The sequence below is a fragment of the Ranitomeya imitator genome, chromosome 5 (genome assembly GCF_032444005.1).
Source record: "Ranitomeya imitator isolate aRanImi1 chromosome 5, aRanImi1.pri, whole genome shotgun sequence".
NCBI lineage: Eukaryota > Metazoa > Chordata > Amphibia > Anura > Dendrobatidae > Ranitomeya > Ranitomeya imitator.
Genome location: NC_091286.1, coordinates 203,731,793 through 203,748,959, shown reverse-complemented (window position 1 = coordinate 203,748,959; position 17,167 = coordinate 203,731,793). Strand labels below are relative to the sequence as shown.

Genomic DNA, 17,167 nt, shown 5'->3' with positions numbered 1-17,167 from the left:
GTAAAAAAGTCAAAATAATATTTTAACCCCATATCCCCAAAGGCATTTTCATTTCTGCATTTTCGTATTTTGCTCCCCTTCTTCCCAGAGCCATAACAATATGTTTAGGTTCTTTTTCTATGTAAGTGGTGAAAAAAAATTCCAAAGTTTTTTTTTTTAATTAAATTGGGCCATTTTCCAATACCCGTAATATCTCCATTTATCGCGATCTAGGGTTGGGTGAGGGCTTATTTTTTGCGGGCTAAGCTGACATTTTTAATGAGGCTATTGCATTTCATTTCATTTTAATGCAATGTTACGGTGACAAAAAAAACTTAATTCTGGCGTTTTGACTTTTTTCTCATTACGCTGTTTAGTGATCAGGTTAATTCTTTTTTTATATTGATAGAACGGGTGATTCTGAATGCGGTGATACCAAATATGTGTATTTTTAAATTTGTTTACTTGTCTTATTTTGAATGGGGCGAATGGGGTTGATTTGAACTTTTATTTTTCTAATATTTTTAAATATTTTTATTTATTCTCCATGGGAGACTAGTAGCTGCAGTACTTTGATCTGCTCTCCTACACACAGACTCACTTGCTATGAGCACCGACCACCAGGCGGCGTTCATAGCAATCTGTCTATGACAACCATAGAGGTCTGCTTGAGACCTCTGGTTGTCATGCCAAACCATAGGTGAACTGCGATCACAAGACAGGGTCACCGATAGGTGAAATTTCCAGCGCACTTGCTGGAAGCGCAAGTTAAATGAGATTGACAGATGCATTTAACGGGTTAACAGCCGTGGGTGGATCGCGATTCTACCCGCGTCTGTTGCAGGCACATGTCAGCTGTATAGATCAGCTGCCATGTGCCCAGAAAGTGGGAGTCTTACATCGGTGTACTATTACGCCTGATGTCGGAAAGGGGTTAAAGAAAATTTAAAAAAATTAAAACAACATAAAAAAATTGATTCACACCCCTTTTTCCATATTTGGTATTTCCACTTGTGTAAAAGTTTAGCTATGAAAATATACGGTAATATTTATTGACCCACCCACTTTGATTTTTCTTTTGCCCATTTTCCTGCACATTGCATCACATGGTAAAATAAATGGTGTCCTTCAAAATTACATTATGTCCCATGAAAAACATATGGTTATGTCAGCAGAAAAATAAAAATAAGTTATGGGTCTTGGAAAAAGAGGAAATAAAAACAAACGTGCCAAAGCAAAAAAATCAAGGGTCCTTAAGAGCCATAAGGTGTGATATTATCATTGTATGGGAGCGGGAATCGGCAACATTATAAGCGTATTGTGGTCAGAATGAGGGATATTATAAGTGTATAGGGGCCAGAATGGGGGATATCATATATGTTTAAAGATTAGAATGGGGGACTTTTTAAGCGTATTGTGGTCAGATTTGGTGGGCATTGTAAGTGTATGGGAGATTTTATATGTGGAAATACGTGTAAGGTGCGGCAAAATAGGGGACATTAGTGTATCGGGTGCCACAATGATGGACATTAGAAACAATGCACTATTAATATGTGGTCATGGTGTGGTAATATCTGTACCTTGTACAGGTCCTTCTCAAAAAATTAGCATATAGTGTTAAATTTCATTATTTACCATAATGTAATGATTACAATTAAACTTTCATATATTATAGATTCATTATCCACCAACTGAAATTTGTCAGGTCTTTTATTGTTTTAATACTGATGATTTTGGCATACAACTCCTGATAACCCAAAAAACCTGTCTCAATAAATTAGCATATTTCACCCATCCAATCAAATAAAAGTGTTTTTTAATAACAAACAAAAAACCCATCAAATAATAATGTTCAGTTATGCACTCAATACTTGGTCGGGAATCCTTTGGCAGAAATGACTGCTTCAATGCGGCGTGGCATGGAGGCAATCAGCCTGTGACACTGCTGAGATGTTATGGAGGCCCAGGATGCTTCAATAGCGGCCTTAAGCTCATCCAGAGTGTTGGGTCTTGCGTCTCTCAACTTTCTATTCACAATATCCCACAGATTCTCTATGGGGTTCAGGTCAGGAGAGTTGGCAGGCCAATTGAGCACAGTAATACCATGGTCAGTAAACCATTTACCAGTGGTTTTGGCACTGTGAGCAGGTGCCAGGTCGTGCTGAAAAATGAAATCTTCATCTCCATAAAGCATTTCAGCCGATGGAAGCATGAAGTGCTCCAAAATCTCCTGATAGCTAGCTGCATTGACCCTGCCCTTGATGAAACACAGTGGACCAACACCAGCAGCTGACATGGCACCCCACACCATCACTGACTGTGGGTACTTGACACTGGACTTCAGGCATTTTGGCATTTCCTTCTCCCCAGTCTTCCTCCAGACTCTGGCACCTTGATTTCCGAATGACATGCAAAATTTGCTTTCATCAGAAAAAAGTACTTGGGACCACTTAGCAACAGTCCAGTGCTGCTTCTCTGTAGCCCAGGTCAGGCGCCTCTGCCGCTGTTTATGGTTCAAAAGTGGCTTTACCTGGGGAATGCGGCACCTGTAGCCCATTTCCAGCACACGCCTGTGCACGGTGGCTCTGGATGTTTCCACACCAGACTCAGTCCACTGCTTCCTCAGGTTCCCCAAGGTCTGGAATCGGTCCTTCTCCACAATCTTCCTCAGGGTCCGGTCTCCTCTTCTCGTTGTACAGCGTTTTCTGCCACATTGTTTCCTTCCAACAGACTTACCATTGAGGTGCCTTGATACAGCACTCTGGGAACAGCCTATTTGTTGAGAAATTTCTTTCTGGGTCTTACCCTCTTGCTTGAGGGTGTCAATGATGGCCTTCTTGACATCTGTCAGGTCGCTAGTCTTACCCATGATGGGGGTTTTGAGTAATGAACCAGGCAGGGAGTTTATAAAAGCCTCAGGTATCTTTTGCATGTGTTTAGAGTTAATTAGTTGATTCAGAAGATTAGGGTAATAGGTCGTTTAGAGAACCTTTTCTTGATATGCTAATTTATTGAGACAGGTTTTTTGGGTTATCAGGAGTTGTATGCCAAAATCATCAGTATTAAAACAATAAAAGACCTGACAAATTTCAGTTGGTGGATAATGAATCTATAATATATGAAAGTTTAATTGTAATCATTACATTATGGTAAATAATGAAATGTAACACTATATGCTAATTTTTTGAGAAGGACCTGTATGTGGTATTATTGGTATTTTGGTCTGGTATAGTGGGTTTTGTTTAATTACTAGATGGTGGTTATATACAAAAACTGTGTGGTGATAATATATGGCCATGATGTTGTACATATTTAAGCCCTTGAGTAGTGGTATTATTGGTAATATTGGCCTTGGTATATTGAATGTTTTTCAGTACAGTATGATGGTAATACAGTCATGGCCGAAAGTGTTGGCACCCTTGAAATTGCTCCAGAAAATGAAATATTTCTTTCAGAACAATATTGCTATTACACATGTTTTTTTAAACACATATTTATTTCTTTTGTATGTATTGAAATAACACAAAAAAACGAGAAAAAAGGAAAATTGGACTTAATTTCACGCAAAATCCCCAACATGGGCCAGACAAAATTGTTCATATCCTCAAATTAATGGGATAGTACGTCCGAGGTCAGATCCCCTGCTTTGATGCGGGCTCCGGCGGAGAGCCCACATCAAAGCCGCGACATGTCAGCTGTTTTGTGCAGCTGACATGTGCGCGCAATAGCGGCAAGTGGAATCGCGATCCACCCGCCGCTATTAACTAGTTAAATGCCACTGTTAAACGCTGACAGCGGAATTTAACTACCGCTTCCGGCCATGTGGCCGGAAATGCGCACATCGCCGACCCCGTCACATGATCGGGGGTCAGCGATGCATCGGCATAGTAACCAGAGGTCTCATTTAGACCTCTATCGTTGCTGATGCTGGCTTGCTGTGAGCACCACCCTGTGGTCAGCGCTCATAGCAAGCCTGTAATTCAGCTACATACTGTAGGAGCGATCTGATGATCACTGCTACGTAGCAGAGCCGATCAGGCTATGCTAGCTTCTAGCCTCCCATGGAGGCTATTGAAGCATGGCAAAAGTAAAAAAAAATGTTTAAAAAAATATGAAATAAAAAAATATAAAAGTTTAAATCACCCCCCTTTCACCCCATTCAAAATAAAACAATAAAAATAAAGTCAAATATACACATATTTGGTATCGCCGTGTTCAGAATCGCCTGATCTATCAATAAAAAAAGGATTAACATGATCAGTAAACTGCGTATCGAGAAAAAAAAATTGAAATGCCCAAATTACGTTTCTTTGGTCGCCGCAACATTGCATTAAAATGCAATAATGGGCGATCAAAAGAACGTACCTGCACCAAAATGGTATCACTAAAAACATCACCTTGGCACGCAAAAAATAAACCCTCACCCGACTCCAGGTCACGAAAAATGGAGACGCTATCAGAAAATGGGGCAATTTTTTTTTTTTTAGCAAAGATTGGAATTTGTTTTCACCACCTAGATAAAAAATAACCTAGACATGTTTGATGTCTATGAACTCATAATGACCTGGAGAATCATAATTGCAGGTCAGTTTTAGCATTTAGTGAACCTAGCAAAAAAGCCAAACAAAAAACATGCATGGGATTGCACTTTTTTTGCAATTTCACCGCACTTGGAATTTTTTTCTTATTTTCTAGTACACAACATGGTAAAACCAATGATGTTGTTCAAAATTACAACTTGTCCCGCAAAAAATAAGCCCTCACATGGCCAAATTCACAGAAAAATAAAAAAAGTTATGGCTCTGGGAAGGAGGGGAGAGAAAAACAAACATGGAAAAACGGAAAATCCCAAGGTCATGAAGGGGTTAATATTTGGTTGCACACCCTTTGGAAAAAAATAATTGCAATCAATCGCTTCCTGTAACTTTCAGGGTATGTGCACACGCTGCGGATTTTGCTGCGGATCCGATGTGTTTCCGTAGCTGCGGATCCGCAGCGGTTTCCCATGAGTTTACAGTACCATGTTAACCTATGGGAAACGAAATCCGCAGTGCACATGCTGCGGAAAAAAACGCGCGGAAACACCTGCTCCAATAGAAAACTGCATCTGTAAAGCCACAGCGGAATCCGCAGTAGAAACCACGATAAATCCGCAGGAAAAACCGCAGCGGTTTTGCACTGCGGTTTTTCCAAATCCGCTGCGGAAAAATCCGCAGTCCTCCAGAATACGTGTGCACATACCCTCAACCATCTTCTTATACTTCTGAACTAGAATTATGTACCACTTGTCTTTAGCAAAATGCTCCAGTTCTCTCATATTAGGAGGGTGTCATCTACCAACAGCAATTTTAATATCTCTTCCCAGGTGTCCAATGTGATTTAGATCCAGAATCATTGCTGGCCACTTCAGACCTCTCCAGTGCTTTGTTTCCATTCATTTCTGGGTGCTTCTTGAAATAGGTTTGGGGTCATTGTCATGCTGGAAGACCCAAGACCTAGGATGAAAACCCTGCTTTCTGACACTGGACACTTCATTGTAACTCACAATCATTAAGCTTCATATTTCAGTGTCAGAGGCAGCAAAACAACCCCACCATATTTGACTGTAGGTACAGCATTCTTTTCTTTGCAAGCCTCATTTCGTTTTGATAAACAGTAGAATGATGTGCTTTACCAAAAAGCTCTATCTTGGTCTCATCTGTCTACATGACGCTTTCCCATAAGGATTTTGGCTTACCCTAGTACATTTTGGTAAACTGCAGCCTAACTTTTTATGCCTCTGTGTCAGCATTGGGGTTCTCCTGAGTCTCCTGCCTCAGCTCTTCATTTAATTCAAATGGCAACGGATAGTTAGCGCTGATATTGATGCACTTTGAGCCTGCAGGACAGCTTAAATTTCTTTGGAACTTGATTGGGGCTGCTTATCAACCATTGGACTATTGTTGCGTTGGAATCTGTCATCAATTTTTCTCTGCCGTCCACATCCATGGAGATTAGCTACAGCGTCTTTGGTTGTAAACTTCTTGATTAAGTTGCGCACCATAAACAAAGGAACATCAAGATCTCTGGAGATGGATTGTTGATATTGTTCAACAATTTTGGTTCTCAAGTACTCAGACAGTTTTCTTCTCCTCTTTTGTTCTCCTTGCTTAGTGTTGCACACACAGGCAATTAATGCAAAAATTCAGTAAACTTCTCCCCTTTTTATCTTGTTTCAGATGTGATTTTCATATTGCCCACAACTGTTACTTTCCACCGGTGAGTTTGAATGAGCATCTCATGCTTGAAACAAAGTTGTTTACCCGCAATATTGGAAAGGTGCCAACAAGTTTGTCCTGCCTATTTTATCAGGTTTGGGTGAAATTATGTCCAATTTGCCTTTTTTATCAGTTTTTTGTGTTCTTCAAATACACACAAATAAACATGTGTATAACAAGACATGAAGACGTGTAATTGCAATAATTTTCTGGAAGAAATACGTACTTGATTTTCTGGAACAATTTCAAGGGTGCCAACACTTTCGGCCATGACTATATTTGCTATTTGGTAATTGTATGACTATTATTTAAAAGTATTACTTGGAAAATGATATCATAATTGAGTTTACTGTGAGATTTACTGTATATATTCTATCTGTATTTTTTGGCTCTAACAACACAACTTGGGCTCATGCATATGACCAACATTCTGGGGGGCAGCCCAGGTCCAAATCTTACCCTTGGGCCAATAAGATTCTAGCTATGCCATTTGAAGTGAGTTTTCATAATATTTGTCTCCTACTAGAATCAGGGTAAAGGGGGGAGGATCCTGCTGCAGACAGACACTGGATTGCCAGAAGGAGAGAGAAACGTCTGATTTCCTGAGACACATGTCAAATAATTTGTTATGTATTTCTTAGTTTTGATAGCAATACAAGACAAAATAAAACCAATGGACTGAAGGTGATTTAGAGAAAAATTACTGAGAATGTCCAATACTTTGTGTCCTTAAAGAGGTTTTCCAATGAACAAAATTAATTTTGAAGTTGATTTTAATCAATATATCTTGGAATAATAATAATTTCCACAATCAGATGTGTTTAAAAAATGTTCTTGTGATGAGGTAATCTTATAAATGTGCCCCTGCTGTGTACTGTGGAAATGCTGTGTCTCACAATGCAGGGTCATGGTCTGATCATACCACATTTCCCGGGCAGGGGAGGAAGAAAAAGAGACTACAGATAACACAGCATGGAATAACAGCTGATTCTTTTTGTGACATATAGTATTTCCCTTCCTGTTTTGTTTTAAAATGTTTTACCTCAAAGAAATAAACATTTGCAATCACCTGCTGTAATGTAAGTATACTTTTCTGCTTCCTCCTGTAATGACGCTGCCTGGTGTAATAGAAAGACAGCCTAGGGGGCACTAGCGGGAGCGCAGGGAGAGGGAGGAATGAGACACGCCGTGCACACAGGACCTGAACTAGGCTGGTCACGTGATCACTGCAGAGACAATGGGGCGGAGCTACCACGCGAGAATGGGGGGGGGGGTCTGCAAGAAATGCAGGACACAGAGTATAAAGACATAAATGTAGTCGAAGGACACAGTCAAATGGTCGGGAGCCAGACGGGAGCGAGGTGCCAAGGGGCAAAACAGCAGATTAGTCAGAGACAAGCCAAGGGGTCAGAAGCATTAAATAGCCTCCCCAGAACCAAAAAAGAGGCGGACTAATTTAACCCAGACCTGACCAGAACCAGCCCATCCAGAGTTATGACAGTCCCCCCCTCTCGAAGGGGGGCCACCGGACCCCCAGGTTTCTCAGGAAACAGCATGAAAAGACCGCACCAGACGGTTGTCATGAACCGAACGGGCAGGAACCCAAGAACGATCCTCAGGACCATACCCTTTCCAGTGCACCAGATACTGGAGAGTACAATGGACCATCCAAGAGTCCACGATGCCCTCCACTTTCTGATCATCGACCAACACGGGTGGTGCGGGACCCAATGACTCCTCATCAACGGCCCCCAATGGTTTCAGCAGGGACCTATGTAACACATAGGAGATCTTAAAGGACGATGGGAGACGCAAACAAAATGCCACAGGGTTGACCACTTCCATGATTTCAATGGGGCCAATAAACTTAGGTCCCAATTTCGCCGAAGGAACCCTAAGCCTAAAGGGAATCTGTCACCTACTTTTTCATATATAAGCTTCAGCCACCGCCACCAGGGGCTTATCTACAGCATTCTGTAATGCTGTGGATAAGCCCCCGATGTAACCTGAAAGATAAGAGAAACAAGTTAGATTATACTCACCCAGGGGCGGTCCAGGTCCGATGGGCATCGCAGGTCCGGGTCTGGTGCCTCCCATCTTCATGCGATGACGTCCTCTTGCTTCTGTCGTGGCTCCTGTGCAGGTATAAGAGCAAAGTACTGCAGTGCGCAGGTGCCGGGAAAGGTCTGACAAGCCCAGTGCCTGCGCACTGTAGTACTTTACGCTGCCCTCAACAGGGCATATAAAGTATGCCTGGCCAGGAGCCGCGACAGAAGCAAGGAAGAGGACGTCATCACATAAAGATGGGAGTCGCCGGACCCGGACTGTGACACCCATCAGACCGGGCCGCACCGGACCGCCCCCCCCAGGTGAGTATAATATAACTTGTTTTTATTATCTTTCACGTTACATTGGGGGTGTATCTACATCATTACAGAATGCTGCAGATAAGCCACTGATGGCAGTGGCTGCAGCTTATATATGAAAAAGTAGGTGACAGATTCCCTTTAATGTTCCTTGTGGACAACCAGACTTTATCCCCAACCCAGAGAGAAGGTCCCACAGCCCGTCTCCTATCTGCATAAAACTTTAAACTTCCTCTGAGCCTCCTCAATGTTCCTTTGGACCTCCAGCCACAAATCCCTCAACCACTGTACAGCAACATCAGCCCCAGGGCACCCGGAGTCCAAATGAGAGAACTCGCCAAAGTGTGGATTGAACCCTTAATTGCAGAAGAAAGGGGAGATGCCTGTGGAGTGATTCACATGGTTATTAAAAGGGAACTCCGCTAACAGCAAGGCATTATGCCAGTCCTCCTGTCGGGAAATGGAAAGACAGAGCAAAATTTGTTCCAACGACTGGTTGGTCCATTTTGTTGACCGTTGGTCTCAGGATGGTATGCGAGTGAAAAAGACAATGCAATACCCAATTTTTTGCAGAATGCTCTCCAAATCCTGGACACAAACTGCAGTCCACGATCAGGCACCACACTCAAGGGCACACCATGCAAATGAACCACATATTGTACAAATAACCTAGATAGGGTTTCTGCAGAAGGTAAAGCCACCAAGGGCACAAAATATGCTTGTATAGAAACCTGTCCACCACTACCCATATGACAGTATTACCCTTAGAAGAGGGAATATTGGTGATAAAATCCATTGAAAAATGTGCCCATGGTCTATCAGGAATTGGCAAAAAGTACCAATTCCACGGCCGGCCGATTATGTGAGTTGTTAGCGCGGGCACAAACTTCACATGCAGACACAAACTTCTTCACATCAGATGTAAGCAAAGACCCCAGGATGACCACACAATGCTGAGTCATGAAACTCCTGAAGAACCCTGAGACGAAATTGAATTGGGATAAATAATTTATCAACCGGTTTGGATGGGGGCATGAGATTGGGCTTCTCGAATCTCCCATTCCAATCCAGATGACACATCAGCCACCACCACCCCAGGTTGAAGAATCGAGGATGGAGGTTGGGGAGGAGAAACCGGATCCAGGCACTGGGACAAGGCATCAATACTTACATTTTTGGATCCAGAACGAAAAGTGATCGAAAACTGGAACTGGGAGAAAACAGAGATCATCTATCCTGCCTAGGGGTCAAACTCTTAGCCGATTCAATGTACGCCAGGATTTTGTGATCAGTAACAACCATAATGGGATGAGCCGCCCCTCCAAAAAATGCCTCCATTCTTCAAAAGCCAACTTGACCGCAAGAAGTTCCCGATTGCCCACATCATGATTTCTCTCTGCTGGGGAGAACTTCTTGTAGGAGAAGGCGCATGGTCTCAAATTGGTCAATGTGGCGGGCCCTGGGACAACACCTCTCCCATCCCCATCTCCGAGGTATCAATCTCTACTAGGAAGCGCTCAGATGGATCTGGTGTACCAGAACCGGAGCAGTCATTAAACATTTTTTAACAGTAAAAACGCTGCTAACGCTGAGGAAGACCAGTTCTTATCGTCAGCGTCCTTCTGTGTCAAATCGGTGAGGGATTTGACTACCTGTTAGAACCCCTTAATAAACCTCTGGTAGTAATTGGCAAATCCCAAAAGCATTGCAGTCCTTACAGGTCATGAGGCTGAACCCAATCTACAATGGCCTGAACCTTCTTGGGATCCATGCGAAACCCTTCCTTGGAGACAATGAACCCCAAGAAAGACACTTTCTGAACAAAAAATGAGCATTTTTCCAACTTAGCAAAGAGCAGGGTCTCCCCGAGTCTCAGGAGAACTGTCCAAAGATGACCAATATGGGCCTGCTTATCGGATGAATAAACCAGAATATCATCCAAATAGTAAACCTATAGGGGGGGGGGCAAACGAAATCAATACTCCGCCATAATATATATATAAGAAAACCAATGAAAGATGGACACCCGAGCTAAAATAAACAATTTTTATTGAAGACAAAAATCTAAAAAAGTATATAAATACAACAATACAGACAACAATAGAACAGATGCAATGAAAAAAGAAAGGCAACACTAGTGCCACGCACAAGAAAAGATAATCAGGTAAACTTTACACAGGATACATATAAATATATGCCTATAAATAATCAAAGTAGGTGAGCTGATTACTCCACATGCGTACAGATCCAAGATAATAATTGTGCATATAGCTAATAGAGCATAGGAGTAGCTACACCAACATTAAAAGGCTCCATGGCATACCACATCAAAAAAGGGGGGGGGGTCCAGAGTATACACATACAAGCAATTACTTTCATATAAACCTCGCACCATCAGGAAACCCATATAGCCTATTGAAAATAGTATGAACCAATATTATACCGGGGACGTCCCATAGATACACAGTGGGTAAAGCCAGGCTAGATCCCGGATGGTAGCAAAGGATAGAGGTGGAGAGTAAGAAATAGTAAAAGATTGAAAACACTGAACCAACCTGTTACTTGTGCGTGGTAAGAGGGGCCCCAACGCGCGTTTCGCATATGTTGCTTCCTCGGGGGGCGCCCCCCGAGGAAGCAACATATGCGAAATGCGCGTTGGGGCCCCTCTTACCACGCACAAGTAACAGGTTGGTTCAGTGTTTTCAATCTTTTACTATTTCTTACTCTCCACCTCTATCCTTTGCTACCATCCGGGATCTAGCCTGGCTTTACCCACTGTGTATCTATGGGACGTCCCCGGTATAATATTGGTTCATACTATTTCCAATAGGCTATATGGGTTTCCTGATGGTGCTAGGTTTATATGAAAGTAATTGCTTGTATGTGTATACTCTGGACCCCCCCCCCTTCCTTTTTTGATGTGGTACGCCATGGAGCCTTTTAATGTTGGTGTAGCTACTCCTATGCTCTATTAGCTATATGCACAATTATTATCTTGGATCTGTACGCATGTGGAGTAATCAGCTCACCTACTTTGATTATTTATAGGCATATATTTATATGTATCCTTGGTAAAGTTTACCTGATTATCTTTTCTTGTGCGTGGCACTAGTGTTGCCTTTCTTTTTTCATTGCATCTGTTCTATTGTTGTCTGTATTGTTGTATTTATATACTTTTTTAGATTTTTGTCTTCAATAAAAATTGTTTATTTTAGCTCGGGTGTCCTTCTTTCATTGGTTTTCTTATCATCCAAATAGATAACCACAAACTGCCCAATAAAATCAGAGAACACAAAATTGATGAAATTTTGGAAGCCCGCAGGAGCATTGGTCAAACCGAATGAATAACTAAATTTTCGAATAAACCTTCAGAAGTGAGGAATACATTCTTCCACTCATCCCCCTCCCGTACCTGAATCAGGTTATATGCCTCCCCCCCCCCTCAAATCCAGCTTAGAAAACCATTTGGCCCCAGACAATTGATTACACAAGTCCAGAATGAGTGGAAGGGGATATGTGTTTCTCACGGTAATCTTATTAAGTTCCCAAAAAGTCAAGGCATAGGCGGAAGCCACCATCTTTTTTAAAAAAAAAAAGAATCCTGTGGCAACAGGAGACACGGAAGGGCGGATATGTCCCTTGCGGAGACTTTCAGATATGTACTTCTTCATGGTGGACCGCTCAGGACCAGAAAGGTTGAACAATGGGGCCTTAGGCAACTTAGCCCCTGGTATAAGATCGATGGCACAATCAAAAGGGTGGTGCAGTGGCAACCCCTCAGCCTCACTTTCAGAGAACACGTCCTCGAAGTCCTTCAGGTACTCCGGAATATCCTCCAGACCGACAGACAGCACAGATACAGAAATCAAACAGTTATTTTTACATTTAGGCCCCTATTTAACAATCTCCCAGGCCTCCCAGTCAATGACTGGATTATGACATTGCAACCAGGGGAACCCCAAGACCAACCCGGCAGGGAGATTGTCCAGAACAAAGCAGGCTCTATGCTCCATATGAACACGGCCCACCTTAAGGACGAGCTCCTTATTAATGGAAAGGATCCCGTCCTTGGTGAATGGTGTAGAGTCAATAGCCATGCCCTTCATGGGTTTCTCCAATCTAACTGTCCCTATCTCACAATGGGCCACCAACTTAGAGTCAATCAGATTTACAGTAGACCTGCAATCCACAAAAGAAGAAGAGAGGAAAAAACAATTGCTCACACCAAGTTCCACTTTCAATAACAATATGACGATTGAGGAAGACAATACCTGTAAGTCTGGGCAGCCTTCTTGGCAGCTACCCAGACCTAAGCATTTCCTGAGACCTTGAAAACTGGTGGACAGGAGGGGCGGTCTCTTCTCCAATGGCCCGGAGCTCCACAATAAAAACAGAGATTTTTCTCCCTTTGGTGTCTCCTCTCCCTTTCCTTTGTGGAGACAGCCCCTACCTCCATGGGCTCAAATGATGATAAGGGTTCAGGCTTAATTGTTAACAACGGAGCCTCCTGATGCACCACTTCCCTCTCTCTCAGCCTATGATCCATACAAACGGCCTGTGTCACAGCTTCTTCCAGAGAGGTGGTGGATACAGGGCTAGTGCATCCTTTAAATGCTCAGACATTCCCTTCAAAATATCCCTCTGAGTGCCGAGTCATTCCAAGAAACCTCTGGGGCCCACCTCATGTACTCAGAACAGTATCACTTGGCAGAGAGCTTCCCTTGAGTGAGACCCATAATCGTGTCCTCAGCCAATCTCACTCGATCGGTTTCATCGTAAATGAGACCCAAGGCCTCGAAGAACCGATCCACAAACAATCTCTCAGAAGAGATTGGAGGTATGGAAAAAGCCCAGGACTGCGGGCCCTCGCATAACAAAGATATCACTATCCCCACCCTTTGACTCTCATCCCCCGAAGACCTAGGACACAGGGAAAACAATAACTTGAAACTCTCCCTAAAGACCCAGAATTTACTTTTACCCCCAGAAAAGGTATCTGGTAATTTGACCGAGGGTTCAGGAGAAGAAAGGGAAACATCTGAGACAACCCCATCCATATTGTCAGATGGAAATGAGGCACCCTGAACCTCACTAACTGTATCCGACAAATCCTTTTGCACCTATCAGTGAGAAGCAACCAAAGCTCTTTGCTCCACTGACAGATTCTGCATCATCATTTTGGTCAGGTTAGCTACCTGATCTGACAGAGCCTGGAGCGGATCCATATCAGAGAAAAAGGGAAAACAAAAATGCAGAATCTCCTTAAATGTTTTGGGTTGGTTATAATGTAATTATGCTGCTGTGCACACAGGACCTGAACTAAGCTGGTCACGTGATCACTGCAGGGACAATGGGGCAGAGCTACCGCGTGAGAATGGGGAGTCTGCAAGAAATGCAGGACACAGAGTACAAAGACAGAGACATAGTCAAAGGACAAGCCAAGGGTCGGGAGCCAGACGGGAGTGATAAGTAAGATTATCTCAGCACAGGAACATTTTTTTAAATACATACAATTGTGGAAATGATTATTATTCCAAGATCTATTGATCAAAATGATCTTTGTTCACGGAGCAACCGCTTTAACCCTGCTGTGGAACCATGGGGTCATATAGACCAGAGGTCCCCAACTCCAGTCCTCAAGGCCCACCAACATGTCATGTTTTCAGGATTTCCTTAAGGCCCCTTCACATTAAGCGACGCTGCAGCGATACCGACAACGATCCGGATCGCTGCAGCGTCGCTGTTTGGTCGCTGGAGAGCTGTCACACAGACCGCTCTCCAGCGACCAAGGATGCCGGTAACCAGGGTAAACATCGGGTAACTAAGCGCAGGGCCGCGCTTAGTAACCCGATGTTTACCCTGGTTACCATCCTAAAAGTAAAAACAAACAAACACTAGATACTTACCTACCGCTGTCTGTCCTCCAGCGCTGCGCTCTGCTTCTCTGCTCTTCTCCTGTACTGGCTGGGAGCCGGAAAGCACAGCGGTGACGTCACCGCTCTGCTTTCCGGCTCACAGCCAGTACAGGAGGAGTGCAGAGCACAGCGCTGGAGGACAGACAGCGTTAGGTAAGTATCTAGTGTTTGTTTTTTTTTACTTTTAGCATGGTAACCAGGGTAAACATCGGGTTACTAAGCGCGGCCCTGCGCTTAGTTACCCGATGTTTACCCTGGTTACCAGTGAAGACATCGCTGGATCGGTGTCACACACGCCGATCCAGCGATGTCTCCAGGGAGTCCAGCGACGAAATAAAGTTCTGGACTTTATTCAGCGACCAACGATCTCCCAGCAGGGGCCTGATCGTTGGTCGCTGTCACACATAACGATTTCATTAACGATATCGTTGCTACGTCACAAATAGCAACGATATCGTTAACAATATCGTTATGTGTGAAGGTACCTTTAGTCTTGCCCAGGTAATAATTGCATCACCTGTGCAATGCAATGGAAATCCTGAAAACATGACCTGTTGGTGGGCCTTGAGGACTGGAGTTGGGGACCTCTGATATAGACCCTAGCGCTGAATAAATTGAAATATTTCTAAAACTGCTCAATCTCAGACATTGACCTTTCAAGTAACATATTTCTGCATATGTTGATGATATTTTGAATTTGTTTTTCAATTTTGTTTCAAAGTTATTTTAAATGTTCTGTTTGGGACTCTCCTGACCCCGTAGTACCTTTATTGTCTGACATTCTTTTTTTGAAATTGTCCTGTTTATTCACAGGTTTTGTAAAACAATTGTAAATAAACAATGGCTAGTCACTTCCAAGTGACACCAGCAGTGTTGCAGGACAGCGCAAACGGTGCTATGTTTGTCCTCGGTCGAAGGACAAAAAGAAGAGATTTGTTTGCATGACTTCAAGAAGTTCATTTGTGAAAAACATGGCACTATGGCGTGCAGTGAATGCAAGGGCTAAATTTATTGCTAGATCATTTGTTGTCATTATGTTTTTACTAAAATCCACACAGTTGCAGTTACTTTGCATTTTTTTATTGAATTTGAATATGTTTAGTTATTAGTAAAGCATTTTGGTATAAATTTCAGTTTGTGTTTGGTGATGACAAATAAATCACTTCAAAGTTAGGTTTGATTTCATAACTGTGCTCTGAAATGATGGCAGAATACAACTTGATTATTCTGAACAGCCAGCATGTTCATTTTAATGAAATATGATGATTTTGAGCCTGGGGTCATATAGACCCCATGGTACCAAAGCAGTGATTTTTTTCATGGTTCCACAGCAGGGTTAAAAGCACATGCTGTACTAATGTAACGTTGCCCTGTGTGATACAGTCATGGCCAAAAGTATTAACACCCCTGCAATTCTGTCAGATAATACTCAGTTTCTTCCTGAAAATGATTGCAAACACAAATTCTTTGTTATTATTATCTTCATTTCATTTGTCTTAAATGAAAAAAACACAAAAATAATTGTCCTAAAGCTAAATTGGATATAATTCCACACCAAACATAAAAAGAGGGTGGACAAAAGTATTGGCAACGTTCGAAAAATCATGTGATGCTTCTCTAATTTGTGTAATTAACAGCACCTGTAACTTACCTGTGGCACGTAACAGGTGTTGGCAATAACTAACTCACACTTGCAGCCAGTTGACATGGATTAAAGTTGACTAAACCTCTGTCCTATGTCCTTGTGTGTACCACATTGAGCATGGAGAAAAGAAAGAAGACCAAAGAACTGTCTGAGGACTTGAGAAACCAAATTGTGAGGAAGCATGAGCAATCCCAAGGCTACAAGTCCATCTCCAAAGACCTGAATGTTCCTGTGTCTACAGTGCGCAGTGTCATCAAGAAGTTTAAAGCCCATGGCACTGTGGCTAACCTCCCTAGATGTGGACGGAAAAGAAAAATTGACAAGAGATTTCAATGCAAGATTGTGCGGAAGTTGGATAAAGAACCTCGACTAACATCCAAACAAGTTCAAGCTGCCCTGCAGTCCGAGGGTACACCAGTGTCAACCCATGCTATCAGTCGGCGTCTGAATGAAAAGGGACTGTATGGTAGGAGACCCAGGAAGACCCCACTTCTTACCCCGAGACATAAAAAAGCCAGGCTGGAGTTTGCCAAAATTTACCTGAAAAAGCCTAAAACGTTTTGGAAGAATGTTCTCTGGTCAGATGAGACAAAAGTAGAGCTTTTTGGGCAAAGGTATCAACATAGAGTTTACAGGAGAATAAAAGAGGCATTCAAAGAAAAGAACACGGTCCCTACAGTCAAACATGGCGGAGGTTCCCTGATGTTTTGGGGTTGCTTTGCTGCCTCTGGCACTGGACTGCTTGACCGTGTGCATGGCATTATGAAGTCTGAAGACTACCAACAAATTTTGCAGCATAATGTAGGGCCCAGTGTGAGAAAGCTGGGTTCCCCTCAAAGGTCATGGGTCTTCCAGCAGGACAATGACCCAAAACACACTTCAAAAAGCACTAGAAATTGGTTTGAGAGAAAGCACTGGAGACTTCTAAGGTGGCCAGCAATGAGTCCAGACCTGAATCCCATAGAACACCTGTGGAGAGATCTAAAAATGGCAGTTTGGAGAAGG

General features: G+C 42.8%; 1 protein-coding gene across 2 annotated transcripts in view; it reads right to left on the bottom strand.

Annotated features, from left to right (window-relative positions):
• Nucleotides 1–17,167, bottom strand: part of SLC22A3 (solute carrier family 22 member 3) — a 392,110-nt gene that overhangs the window by 81,931 nt on the left and 293,012 nt on the right. The gene's annotated exons all lie outside the window — the stretch shown is intronic.